General features: G+C 42.9%; 1 non-coding gene across 1 annotated transcript in view; it reads right to left on the bottom strand.

Annotated features, from left to right (window-relative positions):
* Positions 1–19055: 19055 nt before the first annotated feature.
* The window catches only part of LOC102565124 (uncharacterized), a 28444-nt gene continuing 26885 nt past the window's right edge, over positions 19056–20614 (bottom strand). Inside the window, exon 5 of the transcript XR_009461059.1 lies at positions 19056–19067. This is a non-coding gene — a transcript (uncharacterized LOC102565124). The remainder of the gene's footprint in view (positions 19068–20614) is intronic.

The raw sequence follows: 20614 nt of genomic DNA, 5'->3' as shown, positions 1-20614 counted from the left end.
GTTTTTTTGTATCCAAGGGGACACAGATGCCTATTGTCAGTGTTTCCTTCATGTTTAATGTGTTCTAGTGCTGAAGTTTTAATTGCTTTTGTTTTTGTTTCTTCTGTGATTTGTTGTTCTCTTTCATATAGCATTATTCCTTTTATATAGACTTTTTGTTAGACTGCATCCTCTCTGAACTGCCTTGATAGCATTGTAAACAAAGGTGAAAAAGATACTGACATCAGGAGTGGCACTTATCTGAAATATGTAGTGCTTCATTAAGATTTTAAAACATCATTTGCCAACTAATTCAGAGGCAATGTGTAGGCAGCAGCAAAAGTACAGCAAAAGTACCTGTGACCCCAGTACAACCCATAACTGGCAGCTAGAAATGTCTCAGTGACAAGTCAGCCATCTTACCTTCATTATCATCTTCTGATATCAGTAACATAAGTAGGGTAGGGCAACAGGGACCAGCCCTGATGGAAGCAGGGGTGAAAAAAACAGCTTCTGTCAGAGCCATGCAGTCACAATAGTGCAACTGTGTGTGGCAACCACCCTGCAGCAGCAACTGTGCGCAGTAGCCACCCTGGGCATCCAACCACATTGTTATGTTGCTGTCTGTCATTGATGAAGTGAGAATCACTGTTGTCACAAAGTACAAAAGGAATATCAGCAATCTTTGTGTTCTAATATCTGTGCATTCAAGGTATTTATACAGTCCACATCATTGTAGTATCTTGGTGCTTCGCCATCTCTAATGTGTCATTCTTCACAGTACCCCCGTATGGGTGAGAAGTGCTATTCTCCATCTGTAAAAGAGGGATAAAGTGAAGAAGCACAGGGAGATGCTAATTTTTGGGAGTTATTTAGGAAATCTTAAGATTTAGATTGTGCCTAAGCTATTCTTTGGATTTGGCACTAGTCTAGGGTCACACAGGCAATGTAGTAAAAGGACTTGAATCCATGTCTCCCAGATCTTAAGGTAATGTTTTAAACACCTTCCTCTGCATTGATGCAACATTTCTAATCTCATGTCAACAGATTTTGAAAATCCTAAAACTTTTGAAGGTGGGTGAGTGATGATATTCTCACTTTGTAACTGGAAAGGTGAGACACAAAAAAGTGAAAATTTAAAAAGTGAGCTCTAACTTTTTGTGCCCAACTCAGGATGCCTTAGATTTGGTCTTCAAAGGCGCTGAGTGCCCACTACTGTATCTGGAAGTTCATGGGAGTTGAAGGCAGTGGCGATGCATAGGGGGTGTACAGGGGTGCATGTGCACCTCCTGAGAGCACTGGTGCAAACCCTGAAGCCAGCATTCCCCGCTTAGGCGATGGGCAGGGGGGGCAGGCGAGAGCACTCCCCCCCCCCCCCCGAGAATGCTGGCCAAGGAGTGGGGATGCCAGGAAAAGCGATCCCTGCAGTCCCCCTGCAGCCAATCGTGCCGACCAGGGGGAGGGGGGTATATCCCCGTGGCTGATTGCACTGATCAGGAAGTGCCAGCGGTGTGCCAGGAAGTGCCAGCGTGAACAGCCGCAGGGGAACTTCCCCCCCCCGGTCGGTGCAATCAACCACAGGGGGAAACTTCCCCCAGTTACTGACTGGCCACAGGGGGGACAAGTGCCCCCCTGACTCAGGAGGCACTAGTTGCCCATGGTTGCAAGCAATCAGTACGTATCAGAGTTGACAACTAAAACATGGAGGCACCAAAATACAAGGTAGATTAGTGGTCTCCAACCTTTTTAAGTAGGAGATGACCTTTGGCATTTAACAGCAACCCAAGATCTACCATACGCTGCTGCCAGCCTCCCTACCCACCTCGCCCAGCAGGTAAGTCTGGGGGGAGGGAAGGGGGAGCAGATTGATAAAAAATTATTTGGGGGTGCAGGTAAGTCCCACCTGGCCAGGGACCCACTCAACTTACCCCTGCTCCTGCTTCTGCAACACTGTCCCTCACTGCGGGGGCCTTGATTTAGCCCCTGCCCCTTCTCTCCCTCACAGACTGACTTGCTGGGCTGGGGCACATGCCTGCATGCAAGCGGGCACTCATCCCCCAACCCCAGCCTTGGATTGACTCCAAGAGGGTCTGAGATCAACCACAAGAGGCTCCAAGATCTACCGGTGGATCGAGATCCACTGGTTGGTGACCACTGATGTAGATGCTTGAAAACATTGTTTTTTGTGCTTTGTCCAGTAGGCTAATGTCAAATTGATAGAACCCAGGTCTGTGACTCCTGTCTCCTGCTCTAACCACATGGCTCCATAGCCTCTAGCACAGACAATATAAGCTTACAGTAGCTATTTCATCCTATTTCCAAACCCCACTGGTGATTTTCATATATATTCCTTTGGAAATAGTGACATAATGTGTCTCCTTACAGCAGCTCCTTGCAAGGTGTGCCATGGCAAAACAGAAGAAAAGTCCAGTTAGCCCTTTTAGCTCTTTTTTTTAGGTGGGCTTAAAATATGTTGTGGCAGGCACTGCCTTTCCCTTTCATCTTTTCTACGTGTGCTTTGAAGGTAAGCATTTGGTTCAATGTAACCCCCAAGCATACTGGGTTCAGTGGTTAATCAGTGGGTGATGGCAGCACATAGTGCAAGTGCGGCAGCTGAACATTCACAGCTGTGGGGGAAGGAGATGTCACCTCCTTTTTGTCACCAATGAGTCACAAGCAGCCAAAAAACACCATTTTTTGCAAGCTGAAGGAGGATATAGCATCTTCTCCCCTCCCTTGCAGCAGTGAACCTCCACTCTTTGCTTCTGCACTGTGAGGCACCACTGCTGCTCTGCTCCCCCTGCTGCCAAAGCCAGAGCCGGAGCTGCTGCAAGGAAGGCACAGAGTGTAGGGGCGGGGGAGACAGGGGATGGGAGGGGGAGGCATCTCCCCAACTCTATTCTGGCACCCTTCCCCTTTCCCGCTTCATGCCCTTTTTGCCCACCCATCATTACGTTACTGCTGCAGGGTAAGAGTGGTGACATGAGCGGTTACCACAGAACAGCTGATATGGGCAAAGTCTCTGCCCTTTATTAACTCTGTGTAATGAATGTATTTATCCATGCCCTAAGTGACACTGGGCAGGGCAGCAAGAACAACAATAGCATGCCCTTCTGACTTGGCTGTTGTAAATGCCTGAGAAGTAGCAAAAGCAGGAAATAGGACCTCTTGCTGTGGCCATTCACTTTCTCCTGGCAAGGGTTGTTTAAAAAAAGGATACAAATGTCATAAAAAGCATCTCTCACAAGTTGTTTTAGAAATAGCTTGGAAATGTCCAAGCTTGGATTTGGGCTCATTCTTTCTGTGATTTGAGGGGAGGCCTGGTGCAGGAGAGGAAGACTCCTGGAACCTTTGGAAGATTCTGACCTAACTCGAAAAATGCCCTGGAATAGCAGGGAAACGGTGTGAAGGAAATGTGTACAGGAGTTTTCATTGCTTTGTCTAGATCTGTATATTTCTATGCTAGCTAAAATAGATCAATTGGGTTTTGGAACTTTTACAAAGTCTGTTTTGCCATTTGCTTCAGCTACCACATGTCCTCAGAGAGATAAAATGTAAATCCACTACAGCCACTATGAAACCTCGTAGGTGGGAGTTAGGTTCATTGTCTCCATATATGCTACAATGTGGAAAGCTCACAGGGTTAGGTTCCACAGGGCTCCTTGGGTTAGGCTTGCATGACATGGTGCAATCCAAAGCGGGTGGGGTGCAGCTGCTCCACTGCACCCCCTCCTGGATCCACCCCTGCCTGTTAAATCAGAGAGACCTGAGTATGGAGCTGTGAACCCTGTCTGGAGAGGTACATTGTGTGGATTTTAACAGTACTCAAGCCTCTTACTACAGGGAAGTGTCCATTTGTATGGCTCAAAAATCAGCAAAAATATCTTGTTCCCTAGTGCACAGGTGTTTCAGTTCTACCTGGTAGTATACATAGGAAAGGTTATAATGTGTTGTAATATTCTGTGAGTGCTCCACTACCCATTGCTCTGTCTCCTATGTTTCAGAAGCTACCCGAACCTCATATAAATACCTTGCACTGGTAGCTACACTTCCCATATTGCTTATAGATAGCAGGGGAGATTATTTAGACCATCTTTCATTTGCTTGTTTGTTTCCTTCATATTATTACCTTAGTTGTATAAAAGCAAAAGACTGGCCCAGACGCAGGCCACAGAACACCATGGAAACAATTTTTGTTCTTTTGGCCTGTCATCACGGCACACTGCATCCACAGAAGAGACATTTTACCAGGAGAAATCCATGAAAACCTCCTACATAGTCTGGGCTATAATATATGCTCCTCTGAAATCCAGAAAGATTTTCGTATGATTGTTGGTGTGTTCTGTACTGTTCATCAGCACTAGATGAATTACATCTTTTAGTACTTACTAGTGTTGTCTGCTTCAGAGGTATTGGCATAATCTCTACTATGCAGATACAAACAATTTGTCTCAAACATACCTGAAGCCATAACAAGCAAAACCAATTTCATTTGTTCAAGTATCAGAAAATTGTCACTTGTACAAATCATTCTGATAATTCGCTGAGAATCCAGGGAAGAATGTTCTGAAGCAAATTTCTGTGTCCATCTCAAATAGTCTGCCTGTAGCTCCAGTTTGCTGAATTTCTCAGACTTAAGGCTTTCAGGGACAGACAGGAAATAGCATGTTATTCTCTTAGGACAAGCACAACACAAATCAAAATGAGATGTGTTGCTGAAGGCAATTTCCCAGTGATCACATATTCATTCCTCTTTAAAAATTAAGTCCTCTTAAGCTTGAAGTTATCTTACTATTTCAGTCCTGGAGAATGAGGGGATTGGATGAGTTCTCCAATGCGTAAACCAAAAGATACAAAAAGTGTGTAGGCCAAGACCTTTTTTTTGAAACATGGGTTCATATATGAGCACTTAAAGTGGTCTGATTATAACGGAGATTTCTCCACAGCTTTTGATTAATTTTCAATTTCTCTTACTTGGACATTTTGACCCATTTATCTGCTGAAAATCCTGTGTTTCATGCATCCGAGAGTCTTAGCATGTCTGGGTTTATAAGCATCTCTGTGGATGGTAGCTGTTTGGAAAGTAATGGATGAGAAACCAATCTTTGAAGTAGCACTGACCTAGCCTGTGCAGTGCCAAATAACTGAAGACTATTATTATTATTTAATGTTTATATTACTACCATCAAAAGATCACAACCAGGTGATGTTTCACTGTCTTAAGCACTGTACAAACATACAGTAAATGATAGTCCCTGCTGTACATAGCTTAGCATATTAACATGTGTGACTGGTGCCACCTTAGGGAGGGGCACATGCCCCCCCCAGCAACCAATCAGCCAATCTTGCTGACTGGGGCGGGGGGGGGTCCCCCCATGGCCAATCTCACTGAGGGGGGGTTCCTGCTGTGGCCGATCATGATGCAGCCAATCAATCACTTTGGCCGCTTCTGGAAACTCCCACCTGTTCCACGCTCACCCCCCCAGGCAGCAAGCGTGGCCAGTCAGAGGGTGCACCGGCACTCTCAAGGGATATATGTGCATGCCTGTGCACTCCCTACGTGTTGCCACTGCATATTAAATTCAATGAACAAAGGAATTGGCAACCAGTGGACCCCCACAACATTGGTACAGTGGTTTTCCTCCTGTTTTCCAGTACCCAACTGGCACCTTGTTCATCACTGGATAGATCAAGTTGTCAGTCTAAAGAATTTGATTCACTGTCCATGTGTAAATCAAAATAGAGTCACTAGCATTGCCCTGCAGCAATGCAAAGACCACCAGCATACACCAAAACCTTTCTTTCTCACTTTGCTGATCCAAGTGCACTTTTAAATAGTAACCATTCTGCATTGTACATAATTGTTTCCGGCCATGGCCAGGCTCGCATTCCAGCAACTAACTGAAATATTTCCTGCTGCCATAGTAACCTGCAGCTTAAGATAACTTACTGATGTTTATTTACAACTGCCATATTTGGACATAGCTTGACCACTTACTTTTCCTTGAAGTCGTGTTCTTGCAGAACCCTGGTTGTGCAGCTGCGCTGCAGACATGCACGTGCTGCTGGGGGGATTCCTGAAAGTTTGTGTCATATTTGAAAAGAAAATAGAACAGAATTCGAAGTGCTGAAGAGTAAAAAGTAGCTTTAATGGGGTGATTTTTTTAGATGAGTGCAGGTAATGAGGCCCCTGATAAACTTCAACAGCCTAGTCTACCATTGAGCCAGTGACTCATAGCAGAAGCTTACCTATAAGCAAACAGTGGTAGTGAGGAAAAGTGAACAAGCCAAAATGACTCAAAAGGAAATAAAACCCTCCGGGGAAAGATTATTTGGACAGACTGTTAACAAACTTAGCTGTAGCAATAGCTGGCAGCACAGTCACTAATGGAGCTAATTACATAACCAGGGATAGAGTAAATCCAGAATATAGATATAAAATAGCGGCAAAGCTAGAAATGTAGTCTACAGCTTAACAAATTGTAGGTTTTGTTGGCCAGTAGTTTTGCTGCAGAAAGGTGGGTTAGTAACAGCCAGCTCTAAACTGCAGATTTAGAGAAATCAGAGTTCTTAACAGAATCTGTTAACGTGTGTTTGTGCCTTTTAACAAAATGAATATTTGGCTTTGTGGATCAAAATTTCCCAACTATACTGGTACAAGGATGGACGGGGGTTCGTGAACTTGTTTTGGGGACTGCTACCTTAAAGCATTGGGATGAATTAGGGAATTAGTTTGGAGTGTGCAAGAGGTATACATATGCAGAAGGAAATTTTGCAGCACCCTTTGAAAGGCAGAAGGACCTTGTTGGTCATCGGTGCTCAGTACCCAGGAGCCCCCAGGTAGTAGGTTACTCAGATCTTCTAAGGAGTATGTCTAAAGGTTGCCTAATATATTTCCCAAGAATACAGTTATCTGTCTAAGCAGGTTTCAGTTGTATGCTTGCCGAACGCATGCAATATAAGTTTGAAAACAGGATATTCTCTCTTTATATAAAACATCAACTGTTTAGTGACATCTCTTCCTCTCAGATCAGCAGCTGGAAAAGAGATGAGTCACAAGGAGTGAGGTATTAGAAGAAGAGCATGCACTGTGTGATGACTGAAGTCCAGTGGGACTTTGGGGAGCAAAGAAAACAGGGCCAAGGGGTCAACAAAGGTGACTCAAGTTACAAGTTGAGAATGGAATTTGAGTCAATGTCACTTACATGCTGAGGGGGCAAAATAAAGGAGAAGGTGAAAGTTAATGAATATGCATGAAGAGCAAAAGCACATTCCTGTTTTTCATACTTCACTCTTCTCTTTTAGTTAATTGGCATATTATTTACATCAATTTAGGCCACGTAGGGCTTTGTTACACATTGCTATTATGATGTGCTAAAGGCACTTAAAACACAAGCATCCATGTGTTAAAGAGGGAAAACTGGTGCTAAGTGTTCTCTGAGCATCTCAAATGTATGCCACTTTAGGCGAGGATTATCTCTGGGTTGTGCTACCCAGCTTGGGTTATAGTAATGTCAGCCTGCTGCACAAAGATAAAATGCAGCAAGGGAAGTTTACATTGTTAGGTATAAGGAAAAACTTTATCAGTAGGGGCACTTGTCCACATTACACCTCTCCTGTTACCATGTTACACTTTACCTGTGTCCACATGACAAAAATTGCCAGTAAGCTAGCTAAATAGCATCTGTGTACCCCTTTGTCAGCTGATTTTATTGTTTTAGATTTTTTTTTCTATCGTGGTAATTTAAAACATCTCCAACATGTTTTATTTTTAGCTCCTGAATTTCTTCCATGAGGGTTTTTTTTTAATCATTTAAAAATATTAACATGGATCTGACTTATGCCCAAAAACATGATCTTCCCTGCTTTGCAATTATTGCACTACCAGGTACCACTTGGGTTAACTCAGTAATCCATGGAAATCCATTGAATCTCTATTGTAATACTTCAACAAGACTCCAGGGGCTAATCTTGCAAATTTTTGCCGGTGATTTAGCTCTGGGGTGTAACAGCTCCCATATAATAGTGTATAGGGAGGACTGAGATACACCTCAGGGCTGGATGCAACAGCCACATACAACAGTTTAGCACAGCCCACACCATACACTGTTATACGTGGCCATTACAACCCAGAGCTGGGTGTATCGCAGGACCCAAGCCTCTCCAAAAGTGCATGACTCTCCTCTCCCTGCAGTGGCTTGGGGGTTGTGGCACGAGCATCTAGCCCTAGGTGTACCCACACTCAGCACCCGGTGCAGCAAGCATGCAGGAAAAGTGGGGGGCAGAACTGCTTTGGGACCAGGCTTAGGCAAGGGAGCAGCCCCTTTGGGAGGCCTGCAGTACAGACCCCCAATGCCAATCCGGACTTGTCAGGGGGAGGCAGGCAGGCTCACTCTTGCGGACCTTTGAATGAAAAGATTTCCCTTCCAACCAGCAGCATCCTGTGCAACAAGCAATAAGCACCCAGAAAAAAAGTGGGAAGCTTTGCAGGGGTGGTGGGCAGCACTGCCTATTGAACTCAAAAACCTCCCAAAAATGTAAAACACTCAACAATCCCCTCCCCCCCCCCCAAAAAAAAACAAACAACCCAGCACGACCCAAGAAAATAAACCAACCAAAATATCAAATCTTGTCCTAAAATGCTATCTGGCAGTAAAGTAGTACTGAAAGGGCAGGAGGGTAAAATTGTTCTGATGTGCACCCTAGCACATTTTACTAGTTATAGCATAATAAGCCATTGCGTGGTAAATCATGTCCATGTTACTTATTTAGCCGTCTTATACTAAGAAAGAAAAATTAAACTGGGAACATTTTTAGCAACTAAATGCTGAGTACATGTACAAGGGCCTTAGGAGGGTAGTAAAGCACTGGGCTAGGTTACCCAGAGAAGTTGTGGACTCTCCATTCTTGGAGTTTTTTAAGACCTGGCTAGACAAAGCCTTGGCTGGGATGGTCTAGTTGGGGATGGTCCTGCTTTGAGCAGGGGGTTGGTCTAGATGACCTCCTGATTCATAGATTCATAGATTCATAGATGTTAGGGTCGGAAGGGACCTCAATAGATCATCGAGTCCGACCCCCTGCATAAGCAGGAAAGAGTGCTGGGTCTAAATGACCCCAGCTAGATACTCGTCTAACCTCCTCTTGAAGACCCCCAGGGTAGGGGAGAGCACCACCTCCCTTGGGAGCCCGTTCCAGACCTTGGCCACTCGAACTGTGAAGTTCTTCCTAATGTCCAGTCTAAATCTGCTCTCTGCTAGCTTGTGGCCATTGTTTCTTGTAACCCCCGGGGGCGCCTTGGTGAATAAATCCTCACCAATTCCCTTCTGTGCCCCCCTGATGAACTTATAGGCAGCCACAAGGTCGCCTCTCAGCCTTCTCTTGCGGAGGCTGAAAAGGTCCAGTTTCTCTAGTCTCTCCTCGTAGGGCTTGGTCTGCAGGCCCTTGACCATACGAGTTGCCCTTCGCTGTACCCTCTCCAGGTTATCCGCATCCTTCTTGAAGTGTGGCGCCCAGAATTGCACGCAGTACTCCAACTGCGGTCTGACCAACGCCCTATAGAGGGGAAGTATCACCTCCCTGGACCTATTTGTCATGCATCTGCTGATGCACGATAAAGTGCCATTGGCTTTTCTGATGGCTTCGTCACACTGCCGGCTCATGTTCAACTTGGAGTCCACTAGGACTCCAAGATCCCTTTCCACCTCCCTGCCACCCAGCAGGTCATTCCCTAGGCTGTAGGTGTGCTGGACATTTTTCCTCCCTAGGTGCAGCACTTTGCATTTCTCCTTGTTGAACTGCATCCTGTTGTTTTCTGCCCACTTGTCCAACCTATCCAGGTCTGCCTGCAGCTGTTCCCTGCCCTCCGGCGTGTCCACTTCTCCCCATAGCTTTGTGTCATCTGCAAACTTGGACAGAGTACATTTCACTCCCACGTCCAAGTCGCTGATGAAGACATTAAAGAGTATCGGTCCAAGGACCGAACCCTGCGGGACCCCACTGCCCACACCCTTCCAGGTCAAGACCGACCCATCTACCACGACTCTTTGGGTGCGACCCTCTAGCCAATTCGCCACCCACCGGACTGTGCAGTCATCCACATCACAGCCTCTTAATTTGTTCACCAGTATGGGGTGGGATACCCTATCGAAGGCCTTTCTGAAGTCCAGGTATACGACATCCACCCCTCCTCCTGTGTCCAGGCGTTTCGTAACCTGGTCATAGAAAGAGACTAGGTTGGTCAGGCACGATCTGCCCGCCACAAACCCATGCTGGTTTCCCCTCAGCATAATTTGTCCTGCCGGGCTCTCACAAATGTGAGCCTTGATAATTTTTTCAAAGACTTTACCAAGATGTCCCTTCTAACCCTAATTTTCTATGATTCTAAATAAAAGAGCAGAGAATAAAAGGGAGACTGCTCTAAGCCACAATAATTAATCAGGTGGTGACTAGAAGCTAGGACACCTGGGCTCCACCTGGGTGGCACAGGGTGGGAGGTGGAGGGTGCAGCAGCGAGAGCATGGAGCCAGGACGTGGGGAGCCGTGGGCCATGGGGGTTGCAGCTTCACTTCAAATTACAATGATTTACATACACTTAAAGGCTTTCTTTTGGAATAAAAGGAGACCCAGCAGGCCTGTGGAGGCAAGCCACAGCTTCCTCAGTCTCTCTTCCTTTTTTCTGTTCTAAATTTCCTGAGCCTCTTCTCCCTCTCCCAAGTCTCCTTCTCTCATATAAATTTTCTGGTCACTTCCCCCCGTGTTTCTTACAACTTCCTCAATTTTGCTTGGTTTCTCTTCAAGTAGAAGCTCCACACTGGCTGCATTTCAAAAGATTATTCCCATTCTAGAAATAATTATCAGTTGTAGCAATGTCCTTTATTTTAACTCTAGGATTGTCTCAGAAATCTTTATTATCTGAAACTAGAATTAACTTGTTTATGTGATCCTAGTGTATACAACTGTTACCTTGACATATAATTAGTATGTATTTTTAACAAATAGCCACCTAGGTATTGTGCAGAAGTTTGGCACTCAACTGGTTTTGAGTTGATTTCAGTGCTATTGCTATGGGCAGGGAGCCTTTTCAGGGCAGCATTATGGCTATATTCATTTAAACCCGAAAGTTTGCTTAATAACTATTCTCCAACTATTTGGGTTGGTCTAATAAAAGATATCAGATTCACCCAAGGAACCTTGTCTGCCTTTAAACATGAAATAAGTTTTGTGGGTCCTGGAGCAGAGCCACCATTTTGAATCTTGCTTCAAGACTTAGGCAGACACTTCAAATGAGACATAATGAGACACTAAATCCGGTCCTAAATCTTTCTGGTTTCCAGAAACAAAATTGAAGTGTCCATCTGAATTTTGCTTCAAAACGTCACGTTGAAGTCCCTTCTCTCCAGCCCTGTTTTTAAATTCTCTGGTTGGAAAACGGAAGCTTTATCAAAATCAGTGTTTTTTTAGAGAAAAACTTCCCACTGAAAATTTCCAAACACCTCTGCCAGGAAGCCTACAGCTCTGGCTAGTCAATGATTATGCATTTTACATATGATAGTCATTGGTTAAGAAACAGAAACAACCCTAGCAGCAGGGTCTGGAGCTCAGGAGTCTCCCTCTCACTGGAATGCCAGAACTCTTACAGACAGACCAGACCAGACCCTCCCTTGCTTGGTTTCCTACTGGCCTCATGACACTTGCACTTATGACTGCCCAATTGCCAGGAGAGGTGGAGAGTGCCCTTTCCTATTTAAATTGGCTTTATAGCCTATTATACAGTCTGATGTCCAGGACACTTGTCCAAAGACACAGGAAATTGATGCAGAATTAAATCTATTCAGGTGAATACCTTGAGCTGTTGAGCAGAAGGTGGGTACCATGACCACCACTGTTTTTAGAAGCTCATTATGCAGCCGCCCCATAAATGGGACCAGGTATTGTGAATTGCAAGTGAATAGAGGCATGTAATGCATCACTTGAGGGCAGAGTGGGTGCAGGCACACAGCTGTGCTTTAGTGCTTCCTACTGGCTACCTCACAATGTGTCCAAGTCTTCTCAACTGTCCTTTAGTAGCCTCTACCTCTCTTACTCTGTGTAGAGCACCTAGATGTGTAAACCAGAATCACTATTAGGCATCTCCAAGACCTCTCCTTTGACAGTAGAAGCCTTTTTGGTTGCATGCCTAATGAGGTCATTTTGCATCTCCCTCCTGGGACAGGCACTCAAAAGTTAGGCAGGGAAACACCTGTACATATTGAGACACGTCGAATCCTATCTATGGCTTTTATCTGGAAATAAATAATCGCTCAAAACAACCCTTAAAAGCCAGTATCCAAAAAAAAAAGGAGCGGGGCAGGGGAAACAAACAGGAGAGTATTTTAGGCAAAATAATTCATAGAAGCATAGAAAAATGGAGCTGGAAGGGACTGCTGCAGGTCACCAACCCCCTGCTTGAGGCAGGATCATCCCTATCCAAACCATCCCATACAAGTCCTACTCTAATCTATTCCTAAAGCTACACAATCTGTTTTACAGACAGCTACAAGACATAGTGCCCAAAGACACCAAAAACACTCTAGTCTGCCATAGGTAAAGCAAGGGAATGAGGCTTGTCAGTATCCCACCACTGCAAAAGCGCTCAAGAGATTAAAGGAAGAGGGCCATGCCTCCTGCTATAGAGGAAAGCAACATTTCCCCCTCTTCCACCCCCCCCCCCGCCATCCCCCAGTCTGTGCCAGTATGACAATGGGGGGGAAATATCTTCCGCATCCCAAATGTGACTTTCAGTCTGACCCTGAGCAAAGGGGCAAGACCTCTAATCAGGAACTTCTGGGTTTAACTTCAAGCAGAAACACTGGCACACCGTAGTCAAAATCCCCAGCCTTGGCTGCAGCCAATACCCAGTGCTTCTGGGGAAGGTGCAAAAATGTCCTAACCACTGCAGCACTTGGAAGAGGGAAAAGTTGTTTCTAGCCTCACATGGCAAGCAGCAAAGCCCAGAAGCATGGAAAATGCCAAATATCCTCCATGCTGCTTTGCATGGACAGCAAGCATGACTACCCAAAAGACTCTCTTAAGGAAGGGTCAGACCTCTTCTTTCCATATCTCTGCCATAAGCATATCCCATCTGCTTTAATCTTCTCTTACAACTAAGCCAGTTTTGGAGCTCTGATTCATTCTCCTGCTGGGAGCATGTTCCTGGGCTTCCAACTGCTGCTCTTTATAGAACACTCTAGACACAACTACTCCTAGATCATCCCTGACCAATGCTTATCCAACCGCTTCTTGAACACCTCCAGTGATAGAGACTCCATAACTTCCCCAGGCAGTCTGCTCCATTGTCCCACTGTTGTCACAATGACAGTTTTTCCTGATAAGCCATCTGAACCTACTCTGCTGCAGCTTCAGGCCAATGGTATTATGCATTCTGCCCTTTGCAGCATAAAAAAGGTGTCCTCCCTTTTCATTATGGCAGCCCTTCAGATGATATGTAAAGGCTGTCTATTTCTTTAACCCTCTTCTCATATGGCTTGCCTCACAAGCCCTTTATCATTTTTGTCACCTACCTCTAAGACGCTCTCTAGCTTCTGCATGTGCTTTTTAAAATGTGGAGACCAAAGCTGCACACAGTTCTCCAGATGAGGAGGCCCTTTGCTTGTCTTTCTACCTTGTAGTCGATTTACCTGTCCCACATTTCTCCAATTTGTTTCTGAGGTCATGTAATACTGCCAAAGTATACTACAGTCCAGATATGCTATATCTACTGCATTCTCTTCATTTACCTAGCTAGTTATTTTGTCAAAGAAGATTAATTGTTTTTTCATTTCTGCATATTTTTTTAATGGAGCTAAATGATTCTTTTTTCATTTCAGCTTGGAGTCCTGCAGAAAAAAATCTGAACATTTTCAATTGAAAATTTTCAAAAAGTAGTTTGTTCTTAAAGATGTGGGTTTTCCAAATAACTCAGCTTCCTAATTTATTTGCTAGAGCAAAGAATGTCACAAGTATTACGAATGTGATAAAATGGAATTTCCAAATTCGCAACAGGGAAAATAGCATAAAAGTGGATTGTCATTTCATTTCAGTAGAATTTAAATGGAAAGTTTTATTTAAATTGGCTTTTTTTTTTTTGTTTAAAACTCTGATCTAGATAGTAACATTTGCATTTACTTACCTCTTCAGAAGGGTAGGGTTTTTTTCTTGAATAAATGACTCTCATTTAATTGGAGTATGATATAGAAGTTGTTTTGAATTAAATGTTCTACTGTTCTTTTGTATTGTTTGTAATGAGAAAAGAAATACCTTTGTGATTATTTTATATCCAGAAGAACCTAATTCAGATTACTTTTTTAATGAATGAACCAATGAATATAAAATAAGTTTTAACCCACATCCAATTGATTTCTTCTGCAATAAAACTCAATCACCTGAAAAAGGATGTGTGCACTCATGTACTAGCTTGCTGATTGGCTTGCATGGTAATCCTTTACCTTTTCTCTTTTGAATAATTTAAGCAGGATAATAATTAGCACACATAGGGCTTATACACCTGTATAGATAAGAAAAATACTCTAGAAAATTGGGTATTATTATTTGTTTTAAAGACAAGAAATGTGAGGCAGTCAAATGAACTGACTTGCAGTTTCACATAATACATTATATAAGAATAGATCCCAGGATTCCTGGTCCTGTCCACTTGCCCAAAATGCCTTCTTAAAATTGTAGTCTTATTAACGTCAGACTTTCTATTGAACAGATATACACACATGGTGCTCTAGGAAGTCTGTGGCCCTGGTGACAAGTGTTGCTGTCATCTGTGTGGCCTCTGACCATGCTAAGGAGGGCTGCCATAGCAACACGCCATGCCCACAAGCTCCTTCCTGTTCTGCACATGCCAAATGCTGAGAAAGTGTAATGTAGCTGCCACAAGAGCAGTGGTTGGTGCATGCCAATAAGCATAAGCAAGACTGAGAGCTTCAGAAGGGCAGTGTGAGTTGCCTGGGTGCAGGCCAAACAGCTGCTACATTTTTTTTTTTGACATTTGGCTCATGTGGAATGGGAATCAGCAGGCAGGGCATATCTTCACAGCGGCACTCACTAGCACAGCCAGAGGCTGCAAGGACACACCCTTTCTGTCTCTGTTTGCCTTCTTTATTGCACCAACAACTAATGGGTTTCTCCAATAGTTTTCTCATTCATTCTGGTATTTCTTAAAATGGCATTTGCAATTTTTCAGCAATGGCCCTGTTGGGCACTGAACACCTTTTTGGGACTTTCCAAAAGTTAGTGTTGAGATGCTTTAAGCATCATAGCTCTTCTGTTTCTTGTATAAAAAGCTTCCATCAAACATAAGGTGTGAAATTGATTAAGGATTACTTCTAGTCTAGTATAGCAAGAAAGAAAATGCTTTTGCTGCCAATCGCAGTAATACTTAGCCTGCTGTTCCGTCAACTTATCAACTGCAGCTCTTTGTAGAAAATATTGCCAAAGATTTTTTTAACTGCATGCTTTAGGTATGTCTTTCCTGAAATCATGAGTAATGTATCATATATGCTATCTCACTCTCCACATAGTGCAAATGGTAACTGTACTGTCCTTTTTCTTTTGAACTTTTGTGTATTTGCTGCAATTCACTGTGGAGTATGTATGCTGTTTTAGCTCTTTGGCTAATGTGGCTTTTGAGCAGTCAGGACTGAGTATTATTGGTCTACTGCATGTATGTGGGTGTAATAGGAACTTTTCTGGTGTATGTATTGATGCCATAAATAGTAGCTTAGTTGATTGGTTTGGTTCTGCAGTTGGTTGAAGAACAGAGCCCAGATTCTTCAGCCCTCATTCCTAATTGCAAAGATACTACATGAAAAAAGAAGTTCAGAGACTACCGGGTCAGTATTTCAGGCACTGCTCATATATACTGTAAAACAATTAACAGTCAATCGATAATGCCCACTCATAAGAGTCTTTTTTTTCTAAACAGAATGGACTAACTTCATCCCAAATCCATTGCAGTCTTCAATTTCTGTGGTTTAGAACTGGGGTTATTTAAATCAGTAACTATGCTAATGTCTTTGGGGGAGATGGGAGAATGGGGTGTTGTTTTAAAAATCCACCCAAAGACGCAAGGGTAAATTCACCCCTTGAATTCATCTGCCAAGTGGGGTAAGAAACTGCATTGAGTATAATTTGAACAGTGGCCAACATGAACAATGAGTGTTCATCAGCTGGTGGCAAGCAGCAGAGTTGTTTTTGGTTTTTTGCTTTTTTTCTTGAAGCGGGGGGTGGGAAGGGGATTTAGATTGACAGCTGAACCCACTGACTTTGAAAGACTACTTAATCAAGTCTAGTAAATGGTGTTTATTCTTGTTTCAGTAGCAATTTCGCTGTTCAATTGCTATAATGACTTTTATTGAAACAAAATAAATATATGATCCTTGTTGTGTACATAAATCCACAGGCTCCTTTCACGGGTTGCTGTAGCTCAATACCTGCGCTGTTACTAAAAATGGCAACCAAAATGCAAGTTGACCCTGTCTGTCAGGAGACTCTCTCTCAACAGGAGCTTTGCACTTCTCCTTTATCTGAAGCAGAGGTCAGCAACCTACAGCCCGAGGTGTCATGGCTTGGGCAGCATTTGGCAGCAGCAGGCTCTGCAGTACACTGCAGCTGGAGGCTTCAGCAGAAGGGGAGCTCTCCTACACCATGCTGGTTAGACAGCAGGGGCTCCAGCAGAGGTGGGGCTCTCCCTATGCTGTACCACACCACAGCTAGGGGACAGGGAGAGGTGACAGAGGTACCTAGGTGTACTGCCCCATCACTTCAGACCAGGGCTAGGTCATTCTGGCCCCTGCTAGAAAACATTGCTGATGACTCCTGGTCTAAAGCAAGACAGATACATCATTATATAATACTTGCAATTAAGCTGAACTTGTTTCAGTTCCAGCAATAACAAATGTCTGGCTTGTTGAGAGAATAGTTTCTTCTATTGCTGGTTAACCTAAAAGTTCCAAGTACCATACCAGGGCACTGGACAGATGGGAACTAAAATAAATGGTTTTTGGTCATTTTGAATTTGTGTTGCTCTTTGTTTTTGCTCCTGAAATGTACTTACACAAACTAGTGCAATCAGGTTGTTTCAATTGGCAGTGCCTTTAGATTGGGCATTCACTAGCTCCTTACTGCCATGCTGCTTTCCACCGCAGGTCCAAAGAGACCCCAATCCATGAGTGGCTGTTATTTTCTCAGTTCAGCCTCATTCTTCATATAATGACAGCTATCATTTAGTACATAACCATTCTAACAGGATTGTTCACATGCCTAGATACTTCCGAAATAAACTGTTCCAACAAGTCACTTGAAAGACTGGTACAAAAATATAACAATGAAGAAACACAAAGACATTATTGCTACCCTTAGAGCTTGCATATTTATTGAACAAATCCTACTAAAATAGCTAAAATACATTGGGTACTTGTAGTGCATTATTAAAGATCACATTGTTACAAAAGCCTGCGTTTTCAGCAGTACACAACTGCACCTATACATAAATGCCACAACTGCTGAATACTGTTTCTTGCTCTATATACAGCACAGTTGATGTATCTAATCTATCAGAAAAGAAAATATACAGGAAAGGGAATACAGGGCATGGATGGAGGGAGAAACCCAAGAAATGCAGTGCATGCATTGGTATTAACAGTCAAAAGCAAAAACAGTTCAGAACAAGGCCTGCCCTGTAAAAGGAAGAGCTAAAAGACAGAGTTATATAAAAAATTAAGGTGGGCTTTCAGACTGTGTCTAACACAACAACATTCCATGAGTAGATGATACTGCTTTTTTGTTTGTGTGTGTTTGTTTGTATTTCCCTGGGAGCAACTACAAAAGTGTAAGAGCCACATGTTGACAATAGTGTGGAAATAGGCTCTTTGCTTTTTACAATTTTCTCCTTCTGAAGTTGGAGGAAACAATTAGCTGTTCTGTTCCTAACATATCACCTATGTTATTGATTTTAAGAGGACATTAAAACGTGCCTCTGTTTTCAAAAAAGCCTTTTAGAAAAGACAAAAATGTAAGAGATTTCCAAAGACCCCTGGAAAATTATTGCTCATTTTTCTCCAAGTTAGGTGGACAGGATACAGAAAGGAGATTTTAAGTAAATTACAGTTTTGTGACTGCTCCCACTACAACTGCATATTTGTGAGTGTACCCTGATAAGGAATAGGTTCCTCTCTTTTACTCTATTAGTAGTTACTCACCTACAGCACTGAATAAGAAAGCCACACTGAAGACACAAGGAAACAAGTCAGTCCAATCTAAAGAACAACATTCAGGAAAACAAAGTACCAACACCTTCTCAGAACATGGAAATAAAAAATAACTCCATCAGAGCTACCTTGCCAAGGAGCATGTTTAAAGTCCAAAATAGCACCATTCATCAGTGTCTCAAATCCCGTGGCAGCATCACAATCACTTACCACAAGGAAACCATGAGTTTCATACTACTTCTATACATCAAAAGAGTACATGGATAAAATATAGAGATATACAGACAATTGATGAAAATAAACTACTAGGCTTGTTACATCTAAATGAAAAAGGGGGACTCTCAGCCTCTGCAAGAAGCAGTTAGGAATGATGGAAATGGAGAGGCAGCTGTTTACCAGTTGCATGTGAGCAGTGGAGTTTGAGTAGTGGAAGACATTGCTGTAGTCGAACCAGGCCTGAAGGCCCACCTGTAATGTTTTGTAAACATGGATTCACAGTGTGAAATTCTGAGAGCTTTTTCTTGAGTCAGAATGTTAAAAACTAGTTTTATAATACACATTTGTCCACTGTAATTCTCTAAAGCAAGGCTCAGAGTCCCATAGTTTCTTCTTACACTTGATGATTTACACAGAAACAATTCCCGATATATGACACCATGACCTCATCAAACCCATACACCATATGTAATACAAATGGAGGAATTATGATTAAAAGGAGTAGAGGTAATTGATTTTGGTGAAATGGTGTCCATAGTCATTTGGTGGAATCAGGAACAAAGCTTCAGTCTCCTTGTTCTTCTTGCGATTTACTTCTTTCGGGATAAGAAGATATCCCTGCACAGGAAGGGAAAAAAATTAGCTGTGCTTCTACAAAACCAGTTCAATTAATTCCACTCCCCCTCCTATGTCCTTAGACTTATGGTATTGTAAAGTGTAGCTAAGACAGTAAACAGTTTATTCAACTGTAAATATTAGTTCCATAGGACAGACTGGATTGTTTAAGAACTGCACAGAAGTCTTGGGGATTTGGATTTAAAAAAAAATGTATTTTTAGCTGAGTCAGTGTCTCCTACAGCTCAGGTGACTAAGTTTACAAAAACTACATCTAGTGGCCAAACTGGGAAGCTTTGCTACTGCCTGGAACATGTAAAGAAGCATACCATTTGAGCTGGAGCTTAGGTAGGACTTATGCTTTAAGCTACAAGTCTCCCCTCAGTTCACCATTCTGCCTAAGAAATGTGGATACTACACTTCAAAAATGGTTCTACCTCCCTCCAAAATACCCACCCAATTATTTGGTCCAGTTTTAAAGCAGGTCTGTTTCCTCCCCACCCATCTCTGGAGCAACTCTTAATCCTGTAAGTATATGTTAGGAGCAGTCCTTTGCCTTTCCAACTTCAGGAATTGCAAACAACCCATCCTGCATACAGGACTATAAAGGGATGGAGAGGTAACTTCTTGAACCTATCTATCACACACATGCACCTCCGCAAGAGTCAGCGGCCATCTAGGCCTGAATCTGTACAAGCAACTGTTTAGCATATGAACTCATATTTACATAAACTGTGTTTGCTAGATGGCTAATTACCTGAGTTGCATATATAAACAACTAAAATGTGTTTAAAAAAATCATGAAGGCAAAACTTGGTACCACAAATTTATGGATTTGGTTGTTACTCAAAAAGAAAATAATTTAGTGTTTTTACACCAAGTGCCTCTTTATGGCAAGCTGTTTCCTGACACCAGACATTTTTTAAAAAATGGAAGCCAGGAGCACAGAAAATTAAGGTTAAAAATTCCGTCTATCTATGAAATGTTTGTAGGGGGAGTGATAACCCCAGGCTCCATTTTATTGTTACATCTGCTGTAGTATATAAAAACATTGAGTTATAAAAGATCACTTTGTTATTGTAGCATGCCTTTTAGTGCTTAGGACTCTCAAGCAAGGCAGCAGCACCCTGGGGTGACTTGTGCACCTTTTTACAGGTTCTGCAGGGTGCCACGCAATGTTAGCACTGTTAGGTGTGCAAACTTGATTCACAAGATAAATCCAGAAATTTCAAATAGGCATCCCAAGTATTAAAACATTCTGATCCATTGTCATCTTTATAAGTTGTTTGCAATATAAGAATTGCTCTATTATTTTTCTGTAGTCAAAAAAAAGAAAAGTGGCCTGACTTTACAAGTCTACCGAAGGGTAACTTAAGTCTAAAAAGGTTGAGAACCACTGCATCGAGTGTCTTTCCCTGCACTACTTCAATGAAAAGAACATTTATCCTTCTCTCACTGGCCCAGTAAATGGTAACATAACATCCTGTCACTGAGTCCATGCTATTAAAATAGTGCAATGTTAGTGATATTATTTTGGCTGATTCCCATTA

This window comes from Alligator mississippiensis, chromosome 3 (genome assembly GCF_030867095.1).
Source record: "Alligator mississippiensis isolate rAllMis1 chromosome 3, rAllMis1, whole genome shotgun sequence".
Taxonomy (NCBI): domain Eukaryota; kingdom Metazoa; phylum Chordata; order Crocodylia; family Alligatoridae; genus Alligator; species Alligator mississippiensis.
This window is presented reverse-complemented; position numbering and strand designations above follow the sequence as displayed.